This window comes from Netta rufina (genome assembly GCF_964035555.1).
Source record: "Netta rufina genome assembly, chromosome: 5".
NCBI lineage: Eukaryota > Metazoa > Chordata > Aves > Anseriformes > Anatidae > Netta > Netta rufina.
The window spans coordinates 24,990,647-25,000,646 of NC_140128.1; the positions used below are offsets into that span (position 1 = coordinate 24,990,647).

General features: G+C 36.6%; 1 protein-coding gene across 7 annotated transcripts in view; it reads left to right on the top strand.

The window, feature by feature from the left end:
• Positions 1 to 10,000, top strand: part of CDIN1 (CDAN1 interacting nuclease 1) — a 128,815-nt gene that overhangs the window by 36,485 nt on the left and 82,330 nt on the right. The gene's annotated exons all lie outside the window — the stretch shown is intronic.

The following is a 10,000-nucleotide window of genomic DNA, read 5'->3' on the forward strand; positions in this document are numbered from 1 at the left end:
GGGAGAACAGAAGCACACAGCTTATTGCTCCAGTAATTCTCCATTCTACTAAAATACACCTGTAATAAAATAGTGTACTGCTTGTATTATATAATTTACTTGTTTCGTGTTACCTTTAACTCTCTTGTGTATAAACTTTAAACCATAGAGTTGCACAGTGCAAAGGATTAAAAGATCTCAGGTGATACAAATAGTATTTTAAAAAAGAAACCTGTACTACTGTATTTTACAGTAGTCTGGAGCATAAAGAAAGGCTGTTTTGTGTGTTTTTAAGCACACTATGTTGTACGTGTGAAAGTTGTTTACAGTGTGTGCATCTTCATAAGCCATAGTTTTTGGAGAGGACTTCTTGTTTGTTTCTGAAGAATCAGAAATGAAAAAAATAGATCTGTGGGCAAAGGAATATGGAGCAGAATTATCACTGAGCAGGAATGTTTACATTCCTCCTTGCAAGTTAGGCAACAAAATCTGTTGAAAGCAGAAGATAAATCTTTATATAAAGACATCAGTCCTAATGATGGGAAAGTTTTCCACCAATTGGCGTATTCTAGGAAAGAAGCTTGCTGCTATAGAACTGATAGAGTAACTAACAATATAAGAACTAATAGTGACTTTAGTATGGTTGTTAAAATAAATGTGGAGCATGGACATAAACTGTGCCCCAATACGTTAAGTGTAGTGGGAAATACCCTTGTACAACTAGTTTTCTTCAATTCCAGAAGTCAGACTTCTTGATTTAATACTTTTTTTCTTTTCCAGTAACTTTGGCCTTAGAGTGGAGATGAATGTGTTATCACACAGAATTCCCTATTTATGAAGTATAATACTGTTGCAATCAAAAATATTGTTGAATTGTCTACAGTTTTCTGGCATCAAATAGTGATAGTGTTTCGAATTGACTTCTACTACTTACTGATCTTTTAAGTACATTGAAGACAATTATACTACAGTAATCACCATTCTGCTGTGGTGATGAAGCACATTCTTAAAGAAAGGTACATGGTTTCTGGATTTGAACTAAATGTATCCTTTCAGGGGTTTGGGGTAGTGGTTTCTTTTGTTCTGTTGTTTTTTACTATTTCAGTGTTAGCAGGGGAGCTTTGTGTGCCAGTTTTCAGTCTGCGACAGGCTTCAATTTCTATTGCAATGGTGAAGAATTTGAAGAATGTGCTCTCTCTCTGTCTATGCTTTGACTTAACCAAGTTCAAAACCTATTATTCAACCAAGCACTGTAATAATTCTTCTGCCTATTACCTTATTAAATCTATCAGATTATTCTATCAATGTATGGAAGATTAACTCCAAACAAAACTGTGGGGCCAGGGGAAGAGGGTGCCTTATACAAGCATAATGAAACCTTATAAACCTAGATCATTGATTGCAGTTATCTCTGTAATCCTAAAAAGAAAAGTAAAAATGATGATGTCTTTAAAATAGGTAATTTCTATACTTACAGATTTGGAATCTTTTTAAGACGTTAAATTCCAGGTGGTAAATTGCAGGGTGCAAGGCAGCATTCTAGATGGGTTCCAATAAGTGTTAAGTAAAGGGGGATAATCAGTTCCCTCCATCTACTGGCTCTGCTCCTGTTAATAAAACCCAGGTTGCTGTTGGCCTTCTCCACTGCCAGAATACAGTGATGGTTCACATTCAGGTTGTTGCCCAGCCAGGGCCCCCTGGTCCTTTTCTGCAGAATGCACAGTCAGTCCCGGACTGCATTATATTCAGGGTGTTCCTCCTTCCCAGGTGCAGGACTCTGCCTTTGTTAAATTTTAAATAGATTTCTGCAGGGCCATTCCTCTAGCTTGCCTAAGACCCTTGCTCCCCAGTTTGGTGTCATCTGCAAACTTGAAATAAGAATGCTCTTTTTTTGTATTCTCCAGATAAAGATGTTAAACAGGGATAAAAATTAATAATTGCAATGTGGAACATAAAGAGGAAAGTGCAAAAACTTGTACATTTTTTAATCTTACCTTTTCTGCGCTGCATTTATTTATACTTCTATACTACAATGAAATACAATCGTAAGCTAAATCTGTATGACCACCAGCTGTGGAATATTAACATGACAGTAACATGTAAATGAAGTCAGAATATCCTCCCACCTTACAATACTTCATTTTAGCTGTTGAATAATAAACAACACAAGTTTGAAAGAGAAGCCAATATTATCAGGATTTCTACACTCATCTTTTGGTGAAATGTTTATTTAAAAAAAAAGCAATAAGATGTAATTTGTGCTCAAGTTCTAGGGCTCCCAGTACAAGAGAGACCTAGACATACTGAAACGAGTCCAATGAGGGTTACCAAGATCATGAAAGGACTGAAGCATGTCTCCTGTGAGGAGAGGCTGAGAGAGCCTGCTCACACTGGAGAAGAGGAGGCTTGGGCGGTCTTATCAGTGTGTCTAAATACGTGAAGGGAGGGTGCAAAGAGGACTGAGCCAGGCTCTTTTCAGTGGTGCCCAGTGCCGGGAGGCAATGGGCACGAACTGGAAACACAGAAGGGTCCACCTGAACATCAGGAAGCACTTTACTGTGCAGGTGATGGAGCACTGGTACAAGTAGCCCAGAGTTTGTGGAGTCTCCCTCCTTGTAGATCTTCAGAAGCTGCCTGGACATGGTACTGGGCAACCTGCTGTAGTTGTCCCTGCTTGATCAGGGGGCTGGACCAGCTGACCTCTAGAGGCTTCTGCCAATCTCAATCATTCTGTGAAGCTGAGCAGAGCAGTGCTAGTAATCATTGCTTCACTTGAAATACATCCACAGTCTACTTGCCAAGTGAAGGCAGAGAAATGGAAGGCAAGAATTAGAAAACTTGTAAAACAAGCACTCTTCAGCATTACAAATTGCATGATGCAACTATAATTATTAGATTTTAGACAGTAAGTATAATAAAAATAATTTAAAATTCTGATTTCAAATTTGTCTAGTATGTTTATTACAGCATACCTAACATAAATAATCTATGTGCTTTGTGAATACTACATAAACGTAAGCTCCTTGTATGTCAACAATCCTTAGCATAGATAAAATACATCTCAAAGTTGTATTACCTCTGTTAGAAAATGCTTCATACTTAGCTTTTAGAAGTTATTTTCAGCTCTGCAGAAGCTCTTACACAAGAATATCAAATTACTTAAATCCCCAGGAACTAAAATATATATTTGAATAACTCTTATGTCATATTTTTCCTTATTACAAAACGTTTACCACCTGATACATATACAGTGGGAATATGATTCATCTTTTAGAAGTGTATTACCACTGACTAATTATCAGAATGCAGAATCCATAGAGGTAAAGATTTGTTTTCAGGCTGGTAGCCTGGAATTATGCTAAAACACAGCAACTGTGAGAGAATTTAGTATGTGCCTATCAAACCTAGAAACAAAACACCGCCAAACAGTAGTCTTTTAGGCTGTGAAAATGCTAAATATAAATATAATATTATAATAAATAGAATTACTGTTTTTAAAAACAATGTTGGATACAACAATACCTTCACTCTTTGTCTAGTGAATATATGAAAAACTTAAATTGTGTAGGGTGGCCTCCTCTAGTAAAAATGCACAGTGCGTATTGACAAGGTGCTGGTGTACTTTTTGGTGTGGTTTTTCATGTTGATGAAACTTTGTTCCAGCCAATTAGTATAAGGAAAGGAGTTTTTTTCTTAAGTCAAGGGTATTTTGCTGGATAACTTCTGTCAGTCAATAAAATGCAAACTTAATGAACCACAGTTAGTTGATTTCACTGTTGCAAAAAAGATACAGTTGCATAAATTACAGTTTCCTTACGTTTTTGTGCACATTATTAAACACAGATTCTTGAGAAAGTGTCAGTTTTAGTAGTGAATAATGATAGTATTTCTAAACAAGCATTGGAAGTTACTTGCATTTTTTTCATTTCTCCATCTCCCTATCATACTGATAAGACAGAATATTTTTACAGAGGCAGGAAATATACCAGATGTTTAAGCTATGTTCCCAGAAGTAGAGGTTCCCTGTTTGGGGGGAAAAATAAAAAATGAAAAACAAAATTTTATTTTTTAGGTATCTCACTATTCTTTCTTTTAGAAGCCTTGGTAAGAATGGAAAGCCAGTGAGGTAGAGACAATTTTAAAAACATATTAGTTGCCCTAGTGAAAATGAATTTAGCATTCTCAAAACAGAAACAAATGAGACTATCCTGCTTGCATTTACAGAGTAGATTCTGCCCCAGAAATTAGAATATGGTCCTGTTTTGTTTTTTTATTCTCATTTTAGGAATGGGGAATTATTTTTCTTTCAGTGTTAACAAGCTCCTTTTTTAATTTGCCATATAATAGCCTGGTGATGTAGGGATACGGTTAGAGAACAGGTCTCATATGCAGGTATTCAAAGCAAACTTCTCTTGCAGATGAAAATTGGCAACTGAATTAAAACTTCCTCTGAAGAAGATGGGGAGTGCTTCTGGAATCCCAGTGCTGGATGCATGCAAGCAGTTTATTTTCTCATCCCATTAACTCTTAGATGAAAAAAGCACAGCGGAACAGAAGCAAGAGACTGAAGCTACAATAAAAAAGAATAGTTTTCATTTGACTACTTTTTACTATATACTTTCGGCATGAATACTGATATCTTTAGTGAATCTCTGGTCTTTTTTTTCTTGTTATATGAGAGAAATTATTTCAGATAATGCTTTTATTTCCACTTATTCTGGACAGCATGCACTACTGAAGTGAAGTGAATGGTGCTGACATGATTGGGTTTCTAACCACTACACACCCCTTTCTTGATGATCTTGAAATACTGGCTTATTCACTAGGCTTGCTTGAGTTGTGGTCCAAATACTATTCCCAGTTTACAAATGAAACAGTTGGACCATAAACAGGTTAATTTACTTGGCCACAGTCTTACAGAGAGCTTGTGTCAAAGCAAAGACGAGGATTCAATCTTAACACTTGACAGGCATGGATTTATGAGAGCTAGACACTTCTGAATCCACATGTGCTTTTTTCCTGCTTCCTCTTTAAACTAGAAGGGGAAAAATGGATGAACACAGCATGAAGAACGATTTTTCTTTTTAACTTCTATAAGTCTGTTGTCCACTTTTCCTGAAGAAATTCAGTAGCTTTTCTATAACACTGAGCAAGTCTCAGTTTTCCCATTTCTGTATAAATGCCTGATGAATGCAGCCTCAGTAGTGCACTGATAAATCGGTGCTAGAGAGAATTTTTCTTGAGACAGTATTGCTGAGAAAAGCTATTTGCCTTCAAATTCTAAAAGTTGCTTTTCTTTGGACTTGTTTGTTTTGAACTTCTCTTTCTAGAATATATTAGAGAAAGCCTGCATCCTGAGTAGATAGAAAACATGCTTTGTGTTAAACACTGTCTACAGGTGAGCTACCTGACCAGTGTCATCTCAGATGTTAGATCATGGCCATCTGCTACAGTAAGTCATTTTTATTTATAGAAGTGAATATCCTCAAACTCATGTGAGGTAGACATCCTTTAGTGTGAGATGCATACCTTCAAGATCCGATGCACTAACATCTGGGTAAATATTTCTGCTTCAGCATAACTTAACAACAGCATTGGTAATGGGGCGTGCTGTCTTCTCTAAAAATGGATTTTACTGCAAATAACCCAATTTAAACTTCTCTTCAAATCTTCCCCCTCACATGTAGGTAGCACAATGCTAAAGCACAAGGATTGTGTGAAAGATGTCTAGAACATCTTTCCACAAATTTTGCCCTGAAGAACCACAGTATCCATACCCAGTGTACTGGGGGAGCTCAAAACACATTATATGACTTAACTTTGCTGTACTTCAGAACAGCTCTGCTTGGGTAAAAAGGATAAAAGCTAAAACGGATGCTGCATGCAGTGCCTGAAGGGTGCTACTGAGACATCTCAATTAAAGAGCTGATTATGCAACAAAATGCAGGAAGTCATCTGAAAGGGAGATCCAAACACTTGACATCCTCAGAACTGTCTTAAGCAGCCAATGTAAAACAGTGAAGAAAACAATGAAAAGCAATTGAAAAAGCACTGAAAAACAATTTGCTGAGGGCTGCGATTGTTTTCTTTTTCCAATGCAGTTAAAATACCTTCTCTCCCCTCTGCCCCTCTTTATTTTATTCCCCTTTCCCTAAAAGATGATATAGACTTCAGGCAATAAACTACCTGAGTTTACTCACTTCTTTGACTAAGGAGACTGGAACCCGCTATTTGCAAATCACTAGAAAATAAGCAGTTCAACAAAATACAATGCTGCCACATTAAATCTGTTCTTATTTTTAAATGAATAACTAAACTTTAAATAGTCAAGGCCATGCAGAAATGTATTTAGAAACCTCAGCCAGGAGGGGAAAACATGTACAGACCCCACTCAGTCACATTGCTTCATGGTTTTAGTGCAATCAGCACTGTGCTGTTTGACATCGTTGAGACTGTCAGAGAAAAGTTGTGAGTATGCTTTGCAGTATGCTCCAGACTCCTCCTGGATTAAACCACAGCTGTACAAGATTGGCATTGATTGACTGAAGGGAGTTCACTGGAGAATTCACTAGGATGGTGAAGGGGCTGGAGCGCTTTCCCAATGAGGAGAGGCTGAAGGGACAGGGGGTTCTCAGCTGGGAGAAGAGATGGTTGGTTTCAGGGGGCTGAACAGCAGCCTGGCTGGTGCCTGTGGGGAAGTCATCAAGAAGATGGATCCAGGCTGCTGACAGCTGCACATGGCAGTAGTTTGAGAAACAACAGGTACAGATTGAAATGAGAGATGCTTACAACTGAAAACCTTAAGTAACTTGTTGTCTCTTAATGTTACCTATTCTGCTTTTTGTTTTCCTAAAGTAGGTGCTCATTACTTAAAAAGTGAATTTTGGAACAGAAGATTTCAAAGACCAGAGTTTTCTTGTATAGTTAACTCTTGAACTTGTTTTAGTAATCCTTAAAATTATGATGTTAAAATAAATAGTGCTATTATCCAAAGTTTATTGGGATATGTATGACTAAAGAAAGAAATGTCATCTAGGTGTGATTATGTAAGTAAAGTCCTACGAAAGATTGAAATTGAATGTAGTAACTGTAATTATCTAAAAGAAAGTCTATTACTGTATGATAAAACTGTCAAAATAATGATTGGGGGCTCCTACAAATCAAGCAGAAAATCAATAAAGCTAATCCTACGTCATAGCTTGAGAATTTAGAAAATGTATTTTGACCTTAATTCACGATGGAGCCATTCAAAACATATTTAATGAATGGGCTATAGTACTTCTTCTTAATTAAAAATTAAAACTATTCCTCACTAGTTTTCCCCAGTGAAACACGGATACATTTCAAGTCTATGTAACATGCATGGCTTTTTACTGATTGCTTACTCTTTTCAAGAATACGTTAGTTGACTTTGATATATTATTCATGTACATTAAACTTGTGATACCTCTCCCAAAAAATTCTTTGTGGCTCAACAACCCTATGTGGAGTGGTGAAAGAAGAAAAAAAAAAAAAAGTCATTAAAAAGTCATTTTTCCACTGTGATTTACTACTACTACATTCTGTATGGGAGCTTATCCTTCATTTATCCTACTGTATATGAATGCCTTCCAGTAGTGTGTTAAGCTGTGTGACCACATATCTGTCACGTGTTCTCTCCTTTTCTCCCAAGGAGAAGCACATGCAGTGAAGGTTTTGGTGCTTTTTGCTTTAATACATATATACAAATGTTCTGTATTTGTAAGAGAGGACAAAGTGAAAGAAATATGCGTTTCATAAGGAGAAAATAGTGGTGGGGGCCCTGTTTTCATTGTGCAGTCTCAGACTATGCACAAGAGTCTCCGTTTCTTCCTTTTGTCATTCCCTTTTATGAAAGAATTTCACTCTTACAGTAAGAGTTCTGTTGTTCTGTTGCTAGACAAGTACAATTTTACATTGTTTGGCTAAAATGCCTTTCTTCTGCAGTCTTCCTGTTAAGGTAGGTGAGGAGAGTATTGCAGAATGTTGATGAATTTGTTCCTTTCAAACCACTCTTTCCTAGCTAATGTGTGTATCTAGCTTTTTATCTCAAATTCCTTGAAATCTTTTTTTTAATGTATGAGATAGGTTTTTAATTTGGCACCTGGTCTTCAAGTAGGTGCCAGAATAGATCTTTGGTAAAATGGTAGTTTTTACCATCATGCAATTACAGCATTACTAGTCTAATTAATGTTTTTTGGCAGCATCACATTATGTATTAATGTGATAATTATCATACCAGATCAATTAGTGATCTTTTAATCAAAAATTGTTTGATTGGGATAACGGTTTTTACAGCAATGAATGCAGCCCTAGTCAGTAGGTTTTGCAAAACTTCACTGAGAACATATTTCTCCCTGCTGTGCCCCTGCAATTGCAATCTAGATAAAGTGTTGCCTCTGTCTGTCATGCTGCAAGATGGGAGAACAATAAAGATACTTAAGATATGTCAACCTTCAGAAGAGAACAAAACAGCTATGCATTGCTTCATAGTCTTGGATCCTGGGCTTGACAATAGGTAGTACTGGGTATGTTGGCAAGCTCTACCCCCAACTTCTACCAAATAAAAATACAATAATTTTCTACAGTAGACACGAACAAGATAACCATTACCCACTTGTGTGTCTTCCAAACAAGTTCTTAAAGCAAATGCTGGCTTTGGTTCTGTATCATTTCCAAAATGATGATTCGAGAATTGCTACTCTTACAGTTTGCTTTTCTTTTTAATTTGAATACTCACAGTTCTAAATATCCAGCATTTTTAAAATCCTTTGATGTCCTCGGTAGTGATGTTTTGTAGCTACAGATCTCATAAACGTGTATCTTTGCACAGAAGAAAGGTTTTAGTGTATTATTCAGAGTTAATGTTCGTTGGTGTTCTGACTGAGCAGAAATGGTAAGCAGTCATCTTACTTCTGTGGTATTCTTTTTTTGTGGGTGTTTGTCTCATAAAATAAATGTTTTTTCTTTGCGCCAATGGTTCTTTTCTATCTTTGAACCCCTGGTGCTTCCAGTGGACATTTTTGAAATAGGATGACAGAACTGAATCTAATTGTTCCAGGTGAGTCTATATCCATAGGAGCTATCAGTTATAAGGAGCTTGGTGGTGTTCGCAAGTCCATTTCTTCTCATTTATCCTAATTACATCTAGTTGTTAGGAAATGCTCAGGCTTGTTTCAGCCAATTTAGAGACTAGTAGAACATACAACTAACTGACCTGTATCTTTCCCCATGCATGACTCGATGTTGTTGATTTTGGAATGTTTTGTATCTTTGACTCCATTCTAGTGTCTCTGAAGGCATAATCTCCAAATGCTGCCCCAAATTCTGCACTTTTTCAACAGTGGAATCCCATAATTACCTAATGACTGGGAATTGCAGTGTAAAGCTTTTTTTTCTTCTTCATTTTTCTTCTTCATTTTTTCTTCTTCTTTAGGAGGTGCAACTGGGTCTATAACATATTGTTTTCTATAGGAAAGTTAGGAAAAACTAAAAGTTCAAGTAATGGAAATAGCTTCTTAAAATATTATCAAATAAATATTTTGAATCCTAAGTAATACAGCTACTCCAAAAACTTTCTTCTTGACTGTCAACTTTATTGCCTGCCCCAAATCCCTTCTTGCTTTTGAAAATCAGATTTTCATCTGCTTTACTGAAGAACTTCCTTCTTTTTCCCTCCTTCAGGGCTGACTCTCCTTTTCCTTGGTGCTTTCTTTAGCCACTCCCACACTGTAGAGCTATATACTTGTATGTACTATCAAGGATTGCTTTATTTAGTTATTTTTATGTTTCTCTTCAGATGGGTAAAATAGTTAAACAAACACAAGGAAGAAGCACACATTTCATTTAGAAAATTCTTATTCTCAATGTGCTATTAAAACATGCATTCAGTTAGCCTTAATCTCATGCTTTATGTTTGTCTTTCTTTCACTAAATGAAATGAGGGCCCAGCACTGAAGTTGCATGTGCAAGGCAGTCACATACTTGATGTGAAACTTGCAGG